A 14,711-nucleotide genomic window follows, 5' to 3' on the forward strand; every position below is an offset into this window, starting at 1 on the left:
GAGTGTTTGTTGTGGGGGAGGAAGGGAAAGGAGAATGTTAGCCGCTTTGAGACTCCTGAAGGGGAGTGAAAGGCGGGATATCAAATCCAAACTCTTCTTCTTCTTCTTCTTCCCTGAAGGTTTACAATGTGGGAATAGGCAATACCTCCCCCCCCCTTCTAAGTAACTTTCTTAAACCAAATAAAACCAAACAAAGTTTCATAAAATGGATCAAATACACCCGGGACAATTATTTTTCTGCACCACAAATTACATCTCAAACAGTATCCAATGCATGGCAAATCCATCATATATCATCCAAAACCAGTTTGAAGGCCATATCGTGATATCGTGATTTCATAATTTTTGTCCTGGCAGTAAAGGTAAAGGTAAAGGGACCCCTGACCATTAGTCCAGTCGTGGCCGACTCTGGGGTTGCTGCGCTCATTTCACTTTATTGGCCGAGGGAGCCGGTGTACAGCTTCCGGGTCATGTGGCCAGCATGATTAAGCCGCTTCTGGCGAACGAGAGCAGCGCACGAAAACACCGTTCACCTTCCCGCCGGAGCGGTTTCCTATTTATCTACTTGCACTTTGACGTCCTTTTGAACTGCTAGGTTGGCAGGAGCAGGGACCAAGCAACGGGAGCTCACCCCGTCGCGGGGATTCGAACTGCCAACCTTCTGATCGGCAATTCCTAGGCTCTGTGGTTTAACCCACAGTGCCACCACGTAACATATCACAAATCAGTGTTTGTGTGTGTGTGTGTCTGTGTGTGTGCTATGCAAAAAAACACAATGTGGGAAAACCCATGAAGTCAGCCAATGTTTCTATCGATTGCTGCAGTAAATCACAAAAGCAGGTGCTGGCAAAAATCACGTTGCAGGAAAGGCCATGAAGCTAGCCAATAATATAATAATATTTCCCCAGCCACTCTGGGCAGTTCCCAATCGTATATTAAAAACACAATACAGCATTAAACATAAAAAACTTCCCTAAACAGCGCTGCCTTCAGATGTCTTCTAAAAGTCAGATAGTTGTTTATTTCCTTGACATCTGATGGGAGGGCGTTCCACAGGGCAGGCGCCACTACCAAGAAGGCCCTCTCCCTGGTTCCCCGTAACCTCACTTCTCGCAGTGAGGGAACCACCAGAAGGCCCTCGGCACTGGATCTCAGTGTCTCTACATAGCTCCATCCATATTTCAGAGATCGTGATAGATTGGTATATCGCAATGTTTAGCTGGTAGTTGATAGCTCTGTTGGTAGAGCATGAGACTCTTAATCTCAGGGTTGTGGGTTCAAGCCCCACACTGTGTGAAAGATTATTGCATTGCAGGGTGTCAGACTAGATGTCCTTCTTGGTTCCTTCCAGCTCTACAGTTCTATCAAATATACCACTATACTGAAAAACGATATATCACCCAGTCCTGGTTACCACATTCTGCACAACAGTACAGTGGTACCTCGGGTTACATACGCTTCAGGTTACATACACTTCAGGTTACAGACTCTGCTACCCCAGAAATATTGCTTCAGGTTAAGAACTTTGCTTCAGGATGAGAACAGAAATTGTGCTCCGGCGGTGCAGCGGCAGCAGGAGGCCCCATCAGCTAAAGTGGTGCTTCAGGTTAAGAACAGTTTCAGGTTAAGAACGGACCTCTGGAATGAATTGAGTACTTAACCCGAGGTACCACTGTAACCACAACAGTAACCACAATCAGTGCTATTTTTCTAGAAAAGGAGGTGCCAGAACTCACCACAAACCCCTCCCTTGTTCTCTTATAATGGCAATGGTGCCCACCTGAGAGGTTCTGGAACTGAGTTCCGGCAAGTTCCGGCTGAAAAAAAAAGCCCTGACCACAATCGCCTAGATGCGGCGGGGGACAATATGGATGCACACCCTAGCTCTGCCCCCTCCGCCACAATTCTTTACCTTCCAACTCATTGAAGGCAAGCATCTGAACTGGAAGTCTTTTATATCCAGGGATATCAAATGAAAGAACACAGAAGCAAATGATCTGCTCAGTGCTGGAATATAGGAAGCTGCCTTAATACTGAGTCAGATTATTGGTTCTGCTATCTCAGTATTCTCTGCAGTGAATGTCAGGCAAAAATCTCTCTCAACTTTACCTGGAGAAGCTGGAAAATGAACCTAAGGACCTTGTGCAGATGCTCCCTCACGTTTATTCCTCTTTCCCATAAACCACTTACAGGTTTGTTTATTATGTTAAGCAATATATTTTAAAATAAAGAAACAAGTAAAAAAATTCTACAGTTCTATGATTCTATGATTTGGGGACAGCGGAATCAGAAGGCAGAATGTCGCAATGCCAGCATCCACAGGATCCAGGACCGGTTGGACATGTAGGCAAAGAAAATATGAATGTATTTGATCTTGTTCAGAGAACTGAATGTACTCTCACCCCACTCTATGATAAGGGAGTTCTAAGACTCCCAGAGTAATGTGTGCCAGCCGGTTGGTGTGCACATGCTGTGATCTCGACTATGATTCAAACGTTCAAAAGGTTTTCTGTGATCTTAAGGCCCACCCGTCGCCTACAACCCACCTTCAGAAGTGAGGGCTAATCTCTGGAGCATAGATGTGTTCTGTTATTGGGATAAAACCAGTTTGCCCACAAATGAGAAGTCGCTTTCTCTCTGTTGGCGTCAACAGGACACAGCTTCTACTTGAGGACCGCCAAAAGCTAGCCATGGCTCGGACTGGGCTACTGGCCTCCTGTTTTTCCTCTGCTTACTTGCAGGAGGTAAGCCCAACCAACGTTGTGGCTCTGTAAGAGTTAACCGATGCCTGTTTTAAACTCTTTTCCATGGCTTATATTGTACCGTTTTATGTTGTGTTCCGGTAAACTGGTTTGATGTATTTCTTAATGACATAATGGGATATAAGTATTTTTATATTTAAATAATAAATTAGAGGTAAAGGTAAAGGACCCCTGGACGTTAAGTCCAGTCAAAGGCAACTATGGGGTTGTGGAGCTCATCTTGCTTTCAGGCCGAGGGAGCCGGCGTTTGTCCACAAACAGCTTTCTGGGTCATGTGGCCAGCAGGACTAAACCTCTTCTGGCACAACGGAACACTGTGATGGAAACCAGAGCGCACGGAAATGCCGTTTACCTTCCTGCCACAGCAGTACCTATTTATCTACTTGCACTGGAGTGCTTTCGAACTGCTAGGTTAGCAGGAGCTGGGACAGAGGAATGGGAGCTCACTCCGTTGCAGGGATTCGAACCACCAACCTTCCAGTTGGCAAACCCAAGCGGCTCAGTGGTTTAGACCACAGCGCCACCCACGTCCCTGGTGATGCTGGCCCTCATTTTCAGTGCTGGAGATAGTATGCCCCTGGATACCAGTTTGCTAGGAGTCATAGGTAGGGAGAAAACCAACGCTCTCTGATCGTGCTTGGGGGCTTGCTATAGGCATCCCATAGGCCACAGTGAGAAAAGGATGGTTCTTTGGATAGAAACATGGAAGGACAGCTCAGTTGGTTAGAGCGTGGTGCTGATAACACCAAGGTCGCAGGTTTGATCCTCTTAAGGGGCATTTGCACATTCCTGCATTGCAGGGGGTTGGACTAGATCAGGCATCCCCAACCTGCAACCCTCCAGATGTTTTGGCCTACAACTCCCATGATTCCTAGCTTACAGGACCAGTGGTCAGGGGTGATGGGAATTGTAGTCCAAAACATCTGGAGGGCCGATGGTTGGGGATGCCTGGACTAGATGATCCTCAGGATTCTTTCCAACTCTATGATTCTGTGACTTTTTCCTCTTCTCTTTTTTTTAAAAAAATATTTTTATTCAATTTTTCCAATACAAAATTTATACAATTCATAGATTATTATTTTTTAATATCCATTCTCAATTTGACTTCCCTCAACTTGACTGATACTCCTTCCCTTCTTAATTTCTTACACATTTCTAAATCTTTACTTTTATTTTTACCATTATTTTTATAGATTAAATCTTATTTTATTCACATTTTAACATTTCTTCTTACAGAGCTTCATTAAAGCTTACAAGCTTTATTTGATTATCACTTAATTTATGCATATACTCTGTAAATTTTCCCCAATCTTCTATAAATCTCTGATCTCGTCAATTTCGGATCCTTCCCGTCAGTCTATCAAGTTCTGCATAGTCCGTAATCTTCATTCTCCATTCGTCTAGTGTAGATAGCTGCTCTTGCTTCCAATTCTGAGCCATCAATATCGACTTTTTCCTCTTCTCAATTAAGATGTGAAATCAATAGAAAATGGGTCTGGAAGGGAAGGGAACAGGGTATGAACTAATGAACATGCAAGAAGTACGGTAAGTACAGTGGTACCTCGGGTTAAGTACTTAATTCGTTCCGGAGGTCCGTTCTTAACCGGAAACTGTTCTTAACCTGAAGCACCACTTTAGCTAATGGGGCCTCCTGCTGCTGCTGCTGCTGTGCTGCCGGAGCACGATTTCTGTTCTCATCCTGAAGCAAAGTTCTTAACCTGAAGCACTATTTCTAGGTTAGTGGAGTCTGTAACCTGAAGCTTCTGTAACCTGAAGCGTATGTAACCCGGGGTACCACTGTAATTATGGATTATTATTACCTTACTAAGGGAACTTCTTGGAGATAAAACCGAATACACTGGGCCGGAGGAAGAATATTCTGAGTCTCTAGTGATAACAACAATTGAAGAGAACTTTTTGGACCTTTTGCGTGGAAAGGAAAACGAACAAATTTGGAGACTGAAATTTGAGGAAGCACCGCCTAACAGATTGAGGAATACCCGGACCTTGTCTTGGATTTCTGAATGCTCTGAATAATCTGAATATACATAATGGACCGATGGAGAATCGGAAGTCCTTTCTATCTCTTTACCTTATGCCTCTTTCTCTCTCTCCTTTTTATTATATTTAGCTTTTGTGCTTTTTGTTTTTGGCTGATTTCATTTTTGTTTAAGTTGTATTTCGCTTTCTGATGTCCTCTACTCTGAGTTGAGGAGGATGCTCACAGCAAGGTGATGGAAGACTAACGAAGGACCTTGCGTGAGAGGCAGGGAAGGGAAGAACTCCCAAGGTGGGATAAGCAGTGGAAGCTCCCAGGTGAGAGCTGGGAGGGTTCCACACACTTTTGTGCGAGATAAGGGTCAAGATCTACTCCTAATACAGGACTCTCTCTTTTCCCTCCTCTTTCCTCTCTTTGTTTTCTCTATTTTAATTTAGATTCATTTTTTAAATTGTATTATATGCTGAAAACTTTCAATAAAAAAATCAGGGGTTTTTTTTGGTTTTTTTAAGTTACACAGTGTTTGCAGTAAGGAATCCCTCTGTCCACACAAATGCTGGGCCAAAACCTCTTCCCCAACCCCCGGCTTCCAAAAATAGTCTCCTGCGAAAAAGAGGGGCTATTTGTTTTTCTTTTATGCTTTCCGGGGGGAGGGGGGTTCGGATGAATTTATTTGACATTTTCCAGAGCAGTAAAGGTAAAGGGACCCCTGACCATTAGGTCCAGTCGTGACCGACTCTGGGGTTGCGCGCTCATCTCGCTCTATAGGCCAAGGGAGCCGGCGTTTGTCCGCAGACAGCTTCCAGGTCATGTGGCCAGCATGACTAAGCCGCTTTTGGCGAACCAGAGCAGCACACGGAAACACCGTTTACCTTCGCGCCGGAGCGGTACCTATTTATCTACTTGCACTTTGACATGCTTTAGAACTGCTAGGTTGGCAGGAGCAGGGACCGAGCAACGGGAGCTCACCCCATTGCGGGGATTCGAACCACCCACCTTCTGATCGGCAAGTCCTAGGCTCTGTGGTTTAACCCACAGCGTCACCCACGTCCCATTTCCAGAGCAGAGTTCCAGTCAAATCAAACTCCTTGAAGATAAGCCTGCCTGTTGTTTTATAATTGTCCATAAATAGGTTTGTGTTTTTCGGGGAGAGCCAGACACCTAAATATTTTATTTTCTTTACCACTGTTATTTCCGTTTTGCTTTGTAACTGATCCATTTGTTCCCCATTCATATTTTTTACCATCGTTTTTGTTTTATGCTCGTTAATTTTCAGTCCTGCCAACAAACCAAATTCTTAATTACTTTTAATGCTCCCGCTGTCGAGATTCGTTGTTCCTGTAATGTCAAAACTATATTGTCAGCGAAGGCTTTGACCTTGTATTCTTTTTCTCCACATTTTATCCCTGTAATTCTTTCTGTCTCTCTTATATTTTGAAGTAATACTTGCAGTATTTGTTTTTGTCTTATGCTTTCCAGGGGGGGTTGGATGAATTTATTTGACATTTTCCAGAGCAGAGTTCCAGTTAAATCAAACTCCTTGAAGATGGGCCTGCCTGGCAAGCTGTTGAGTTCCATCATGGAAGGAAGTCAAGATACAGGTATGGAAAACATATGCATTGCAGGGGGTTGGACTAGATGACCCTCGGGGTCCCTTCCAACTCTACCATTTTATGAAAACAGCAGCATCCAGATGCAAGAAGGAATGAGCAGCAGACTTTGTGTGTGTGGAGGGGGGAAGGCGGACTCCATGATTTGCAGCACTACCAAAAGAAGCCCTTTAAAAAATCCAAATAGGGATTTCCTTCCTTCTTTTTCTTTTAAGAATGGGGCAGACCCATTGGTGTCCATTATTAAGGACAGTCAGTCCTCTATTAGGAATAAACAAGAAAGCAAATGAGAGATACATACCAGCAGTTGCCAGTCTCAGAAGAGCCAAGATTTAGGGAGTGGGAGGATGTTTCAATATTTCACTTGGGAGGGTCTTATATTCCATAGACCAGCAACGATCCTTTGGCTCATCGCCAAGAGAACATGTTGATCTTTGGAGTGTAGGTGTAGATTTTTTTAAAAATAAACAACAACACAACAACCACCGAGCAGTAGTTTCATTCAGTCTGTCAAATGGGGAACATACTCTTTCTCAGGGCTCGGGGGCCAGTCGTGTTCTGGCCATGGCTGCTTGTAGTCTATGTTTTCCTCTGCCTCATACCAGAAGACCTGTCAAAAGGTAAGGTGACGTCTGCCGGCCAGTGACATGTTCTATTACTCCCCCCTCCACTTTCTTGTCTCTTCTTAAAAAGTGACAAATCCCCAAGCTGCTTTCTGAATTTGGAAGATAATTTGCAAGAGTGATGTTAAATTTCTGCAGAGACATTTTCAGGGGAGGAAGAAAAAACAAACAACTAGCTGAGGAAAGGTTCGCTGCCTTTGGAGAGCGCACACATATTGGGATGTTAGAAGAGGAAAAGGATTTTCTATTTATCTTATATTGCAACATTTAGCTAAATATTCTTTGAATTTCTTCCAATCCTCTTGTGTCTCCTTTCTGGTCGCGGAGTCTTCCAGTCAGGTCGGCCAGCTCCCAAAAGTCCAACATCTTCATCTGCCATTCTTCTACTGTTGGTATTGATCCATATTATTTCTCACTGTTGCATTTTTATGTTTGCAAACAGCACATGATTGTTCTCTTACATTGTTTCGATATTTTCTTTGCCATTGAAATGAATGTATGTTGCAAAAATGGTTCCGCAATTTATGTAGCTTACTTTGAACAGCAGCAAGTGAGATGACTAACACAGCACTTGGCAGAAACCGAACCACAGTACAGCGGAAACAGCTCTGGTTGTGATGAGTATGGGTTGGAATGCAAACTGCTGCCATTTTACACCCCTACAGACCTACGCTCTATGGAGGCGAAGGCGGCTCACTGTTAGCATGATGTTGATTAACTTTCAATGTACAGTGGTGCCCCGCAAGACGAAATTAATTCGTTCCGCAATTTTTGTCGTCTAGCGAATTTTTCGTCTTGCGAAGCACGAAATCCCATAGGAATGCATTGAAAATCAATTAATGCGTTCCTATGGTCAAAAAAAGTCCAAACAAAGCCAAATTTGGTACAACAAGAGTTTATTAACTGCTCTTTAAAGTCACACATACTGTAAAGAGCAGTTCAAAAATTGAAGGGAAAATAAATTAACTTTATTAGCAAAACATGTCTTTGTTTTTAGACAAAGGAAACAAAGTCGCGAGACGTTTTCGTCTTGCGAAGCAAGCCCATAGGGAAATTCATCTTGCGAGGCAAATCGAAAACGGAAAAACCTTTCGTCTAGCGAGTTTTTTGTCTTGCGAGGCATTCGTCTTGCGAGGTACCACTGTACTTGTTGTGGTGATGTGTGCAAGAGGTGGAGGGGCTTGCAGATTGAGTGGGAATCTAAAAAAAAAATATACATCTCTCTGTGATCAGAGGCACATTGATGTCCTCTTCCCCCTGAGGTTCGTTTTAGTAAAGGTCATTGTGGCATTAGAAATGTTTTGCCCAATATTATCCTGAAACAATTAGCTTTATTCAACCAAACTGGATGCCTGCTACCTAAGTCCATGGCAATTATGTGCTTTCATGGGGAAATATCAAGTCATGCTTTGAGGGAACAGTGTCCCTTTGTGTGTGGGGGGGCGGGGGCGGGGGAAACATCCCCTTAGGTTGGGATCACCAAAGTTACAGGTGACAATAGCTTCCAATTCTTAAAATACAATTTTTGAAAATGTACCCAAGGAAAAAAAGTGTCCCTCTACCCTGGTGATAGTCCAAGAGAGTTATTCCAGTATGTTTCTGAGCACAATTCAAAGTGTTGGTGCTGACCTTTTTAAAGCCCGAAACGGCCTCGGCCCAGTATACCTGAAGGAGCATCTCCACCCCAATTGTTCTGCCTGGACACTGAGGTCCAGCTCCGAGGGCTTCTGGTGGTTCCCTCACTGCAAGAAGTGAGGTTACAGGGAACCAGGTCGAGGGCCTTCTTGGTAGTGGCACCTGCCCTGTGGAACGCCCTCCTACCAGATGTCACGGCAATAAACATTTATCTGACTTTTAGAAGATATCTGAAGGCAGCCCTATTTAGGGAAGTTTCTAATGTTTGATGTTGTTGCTTTTTGATTATTGTTACTGGGAGCCGCACAGAGTGGCTGGGGCAACCCAGCCAGATGGGTGGGGTATGTATGTATGTATAAATATTATTATTATCATTATTCCATGGTCAGTTTGAGGCTGCAATTCTGGTAGCAAGCCCTACCGAACTCTACAGGACTTGCTTCTGAGTATACACATATAGAACCCTTCCTACGTACTCCTCAGGCAGTACTATAAAAAAGATAAAATTGGTGCGCTGAGCATTCAAGGTAAGAACAATGCGTTTAGGCAGGGAGACGCTGCAATAAAATATGTCTCTGTCTCTTTAACAGCAGATGGCTTGGTCTGCCGGCAGTGTCTCTCTATGTGGCCAATGTCACCGTGCATTCCATTTAAAAATTTCTGCCAAATCCGTGGTGGTGCCTGCTTCACCCTGAAAGTCTTGGGGGGTAAGGAGCCTTTCTGGAGGTCGTGCATTCTCTAAGCGCCACCCTTTTATAGAATTGGCTGTGTTGGACGCAGGACAGCAGTCTGCTCCCAGGCATCCCTTGAACTATGCTGTCTCAAAGAGCTGGAATTGAAAGCGAGCCTCACATGTTATCTCATTGGATGAGATCCAGGTGGAGTCCACCCACTGAGGTCACTGAACTTAATTTCAGTGGGTCTACACTGAGTATGAGTTGCCTGGATATCACCAAATATTTTTATGCCAACCTGGGAAGGCAGGCCGTTTTCAAAATTATGCACATCCCAATATAATTCCTCTCCACACTGGAGAGCCAGTGTGGTGTAGTGGTTAAGAGCAGTGGACTTGTAATCTGGTGAACCGGGTTCTATTCCCTGCTCCTCCACATGCAGCTGCTGGGTGACCTTGGGCCAGTCACACTTCTCTGAAGTCTCTCAGCCTCACTCACCTCACAGAGTGTTTGTTGCAGGGGAGGAAGGGAAAGGAAATTGTTAGCCATTTTGAGACTCCTTAAGGGGAATGAAAGGCGGGGCATCAAGTCCAAACTCTTCTTTTTTATTATTGTCTTTATACCGATCATCAGTGAAGATGTTATTGGTTATTATGTATATTCAGTCTTATGGTTTCTTGGCTGGATGGTGTTGCTGTTTTTCAAAGAAGCTTTGATGGCTAACAATTCATTTCCTCCAGTTCCATAGTTAATTTATGTCCTTTCATGTAGGCTCCCGTCTCTTTTGTAAAACTGTAATATGCCTTACATTGATGGTATAGTACAACTTATTACATTCTCTAGAAAGGAATTGCGATAGTCCTTAGGGGGTGGGGAAAGGTTTACCGTATGTGACACACACGACAACATATTTATGCTAAGTAAGCTGCACATTGTGGTGTTACGTTGGTCACAATAAATGTTGCATGTAAAACATATTTCAGGTAACATCTCGTCACGTTTTCTTAATGCTAAGAACCTCAAAGAAGAGATTAAAATTTAAAAATGTAGATTTTTTTCTTCATTTGTTGTGTGCAGGGGGGGGGGGAGAGGTGTTTTTGTGACCAATGCAACATGCTCACCCAACTAAGCTCATCCAATTTTATTCCTAACATAAAAATTATTGTCAGTTCACTAAATGCGAAGCCAAAACTTTCAGTACAGTAAAGGGTCATTAAACTATTTCCTTGGAGAGGTCTTTAACTAATCTTTAGAAAAGAAGCAGAGAGATTCTGAGTCATCTTGTATGTAGAATCATAGAATCATAGAATCATAGAATCATAGAGTTGGAAGAGACCACAAGGGCCATCGAGTCCAACCCCCTGCCAAGCAGGAAACACCATCAGAGCACTCCTGACATATGGTTGTCAAGCCTCTGCTTAAAGACCTCCAAAGTAGGAGACTCCACCACACTCCTTGGCAGCAAATTCCACTGTCGAACAGCTCTTACTGTCAGGAAGTTCTTCCTAATGTTTAGGTGGAATCTTCTTTCTTGTAGTTTGGATCCATTGCTCCGTGTCCGCTTCTCTGGAGCAGCAGAAAACAACCTTTCTCCCTCCTCTATGTGACATCCTTTTATATATTTGAACATGGCTATCATATCACCCCTTAACCTCCTCTTCTCCAGGCTAAACATGCCCAGCTCCCTTAGCCGTTCCTCATAAGGCATCGTTTCCAGGCCTTTGACCATTTTGGTTGCCCTCCTCTGCACACGTTCCAGTTTGTCAGTGTCCTTCTTGAACTGTGGTGCCCAGAACTAGACACAGTACTCCAGGTGAGGTCTGACCAGAGCAGAATACAGTGGCACTATTACTTCCCTTGATCTAGATGCTATACTCCTATTGATGAGGCCCAGAATTGCATTGGCTTTTTTAGCTGCCGCGTCACACTGTTGGCTCATGTCAAGTTTGTGGTCAACCAAGACTCCTAGATCCTTTTCACATGTACTGCTCTCAAGCCAGGTGTCCCCCATCTTGTATTTGTGCCTCTCATTTTTTTTGCCCAAGTGCAATACTTTACATTTCTCCCTGTTAAAATTCATCTTGTTTGTTTTTGCCCAGTTCTCTAATCTGTCAAGGTCGTTTTGAAGTGTGATCCTGTCCTCTGGGGTGTTAGCCACCCCTCCCAGTTTGGTGTCATCTGCAAATTTGATCAGGATGCCCTTGAGTCCATCATCCAAGTCGTTGATAAAGATGTTGAATAAGACCAGGCCCAAGACAGAACCCTGTGGCACCCCACTAGTCACTCTTCTCCAGGATGAAGAGGAACCATTGATGAGCACCCTTTGGGTTCGGTCAGTCAGCCAGTTACAAATCCACTGAGTGGTAGCATAGTCAAGACCGCATTTTACCAGCTTCTTTACAAGAATATCATGGGGCACCTTGTCAAATGCCTTGCTGAAATCAAGGTAGGCTACATCCACTGCGTTCCCTTCATCTACCAGGCGTGTAATTCTGTCAAAAAACGAGATCAGGTTAGTCTGACATGACTTATTTTTCAGAAATCCATGCTGACTATTGGTGATCACAGCATTCCTTTCTAGGTGCTCACAGACTGTCATGCTCCTGGTTGCTTTACTCACGTGTAAAATGCCATTTCGAAAAGCTGTTGGCAGATAAGGAAAATTTGGAAAGTTATCTTTAAAATAACGCAGAACATGCTAACTCTATATGGGGGTAAATGGGTTTGTAGGTGGACATTTTCTTGGAATTTCCCTAATACAAACTCTTTTTCTCTTTTCCCAATTCCAGAAAAGCGGTTGGAGAAACTTATGCTAGGTTGCGAAGAGGATGCAAAGCACAAATGTGGAAGTCAGTGGAGGCACCCAAAAACTGATTTCCATTACATATTTAGCTGCTGCTCTAATAAAGACAACTGCAATTGGAAACCCTGGATCCGTCCATGGTAACCCCTTTCTCTGGAATTGCCATAAAAGTTCATTCCATTTTCATGGAGTAATCAGGCAACTTCACTGCCAGCTCACTGTATTCCAGAGTTTTCTGTGTTCTCCTCCCATTCCCCCTCCCCATTTTGTTTGCCAACATAGAATGCAGTTACAGCACCAGCCTGCCCAGTGTGTTAAGGCAAAGCACTATCGATGGTGTTTCTGGGTCACTGTGACTTTAATCAAAAGCTTCCTGTTTTCAGGTTGTGGCCCTCTTCTTCCTTTCCCTTCGGTGTTGCTGGGAGACTAATGATGAATGGTTCCTACACATTTAGCTGGCAATACCCAAACCACTTACCTAGGAGTAAGAATCCCTGAAATAAACGGGATTGTGGCGTTTGCCCTCCTAGGTGTGTGACATCATACTGGGTTCATAAGGCAGCGGGGAAGTGAGCACAGTGGTGGCACAGGGATAAATAGACCATTAAACGTCCGGGGACCCTGTGTGATCGGCACAAAAGTGGTGTCAGCGGTGGGATTCGAACCCGTGCCCCCGAAGAGACTGGAGCCTTTTGTGGCGATCACACAGGGTCCCCGGACGTTTAATGGTCTATTGATCCCTGTGCCACCACTGTGATTGCTTCCCCGCTGCCAGCAACCTGTTACTCTCGGGTACACACTGAGTCCAGACAGTTGTTAAAATTGAAGCAAATAAACAAGTTTATTTTATAAGTATGAACAAGTTTATGGTTTCTCAGAATATTCTTGTCAGTTTCTTTACTTTCTTTACCGGCCTATACCTTCCTAATACCTTCTGACTGATTATATCAACTGTTTGACCGGCTCCTCTTAACCTATTCTCTCACTCTCTCACATCAGACTAGCCCAACCCACAGACTTATCCTCTCAGTCTCTTCTCTAACTCCAGACTGACTTCTTAACAACTCTAACTCCTCCCCTTGGGTTCCTATTGGTTAGTCATTTTAAATTAGTTAACCCTTTCCTTATGAACGCAGTATGATGTCACACACTTAGCAGGGCAAACGCCACAGGGATGTACTTCTGTGTGGACTTGTATAGGATTGCGTTGTTCATTGGCCTCTAATCCCTGTGACAGCGTAGCAGAGGCACTTGACTAAAGCAGACAAAAGAGAGAAAGTCCTGCTGAACAAACCAGTATACAACTGGTATATGCTTGGGAGCTAGTGTAGGGAGGAGATGGACCTTTAAAGCCCTAAACGGCCTCGGCCCAGTATACCTGAAGGAGTGTCTCCACCCCCATCGTTCAGCCTGGACGCTGAGATCCAGCGCCGAGGGCCTTCTGGCGGTTCCCTCATTGCAAGAAGTGAGGTTACAGGGAACCAGACAGAGGGCCTTCTTGGTAGTGGCGCCCACTACTCCCTTCAGATGTGAAGGAAATAAGCAGCAATCCTATCTTTCAAAGACATCTGAAGGCAGCCCTGTTCAGGGAAGTTTTTAATATTTAACGCTGTATTGTTTTTAACACTTGATTGGGAGCCGCCCAGAGTGGCTGGGGAAACTCAGCCAGATGGGCGGGGTATAAATAATAAATTATTATTATTATTATTATGGTTGATCTTGCTGCTTTTCACTGCCTTTAAAAAAACAAAAAACAAAACCCAGTGCGCATTGGTGTCTTTACAGGAAGAACTTTGATAATGAAGAAATAAGCCAGTTTGAAAAGCTGAAAAGCACGGAGGCGCCTGCGACAACATCGAAGGGACCAATTCAGAATTTGGATGGCAGCAGTGCCGCCATTTAAAGTCGCCTTGCGTTGGTGTTAGAAACTGGTGATTCTGAAATCCAGAATGATTCCTGCAGTTCAGTGGCGTGTCTCGGAGGCAATACATCCTCGGCTTAAGAAATGAAAGGAAACTAATGTTTAATAAAACAATCAATAGGCGTAATGCTGTTAGATGTGTGTGTGTTTCTTGCATCCACTTGTCCATTAAACTTGGAGGGCCTCTGGCACCATAGATTAATGCTTAGCAACAACAGTCACCTTCAATGGCCTGGTCTGCAGTCAGCAGTCAGTTAGTGGCCCTTATTCTGATTGCCCCTGCTATGAACCTAGCAACCTTTGCTGTTATCTGCTCATTTTGATCTGATAGAAGAAAGGACATTGTGGCAGTGGTTGAGCGCCCTGGGATGGTTAGTACGAGTGGGGTGATGATCTCGCTCCTCAGGTCTTTGTAGAGAGTACAGGACAGGAGGACGTGTGCCGCTGTTTCGGTGCTACCATCTCCACAGGGGCAAAGACATTTCTCAGGTGGGATCTTTTGGAATCAACCCTCAAGTACCGTAGATGGCAAAACATCCAGTCTTGCAAGTGTAAAAGCACGTCTGTATTTTGGGATAATAAGTTTGTGCAGATATGGAGCCAGAGAATCAAAATGGAGAGGTGGAAACTGAACATACCAAGGGCAGAATTTCCTTATAGTGGCCAGGTTGTTCTGGTGCTCGA

General features: G+C 44.2%; 1 long non-coding RNA gene across 3 annotated transcripts; it reads left to right on the plus strand.

The window, feature by feature from the left end:
• Nucleotides 1-5,862: 5,862 nt before the first annotated feature.
• On the plus strand, nt 5,863-14,154 carry LOC310702080. 3 transcript variants are annotated; one of them, XR_014523206.1, is made up of 5 exons: nt 5,863-6,362; nt 6,909-6,991; nt 9,220-9,336; nt 12,093-12,246; nt 13,892-14,154. It is a non-coding gene; the product is annotated as an uncharacterized lncRNA (long non-coding RNA). The 3 variants fall into 3 exon arrangements; XR_014523207.1 differs by lacking the exon at nt 5,863-6,362 and having other exon boundaries at nt 6,385-6,991; XR_014523208.1 differs by lacking the exon at nt 5,863-6,362 and having other exon boundaries at nt 6,975-6,991; nt 9,223-9,336.
• The last annotated feature ends 557 nt before the right edge of the window (nt 14,155-14,711 follow it).

Source organism: Podarcis liolepis (genome assembly GCF_965112155.1).
Source record: "Podarcis liolepis genome assembly, chromosome: 2".
Lineage (NCBI taxonomy): Eukaryota > Metazoa > Chordata > Lepidosauria > Squamata > Lacertidae > Podarcis > Podarcis liolepis.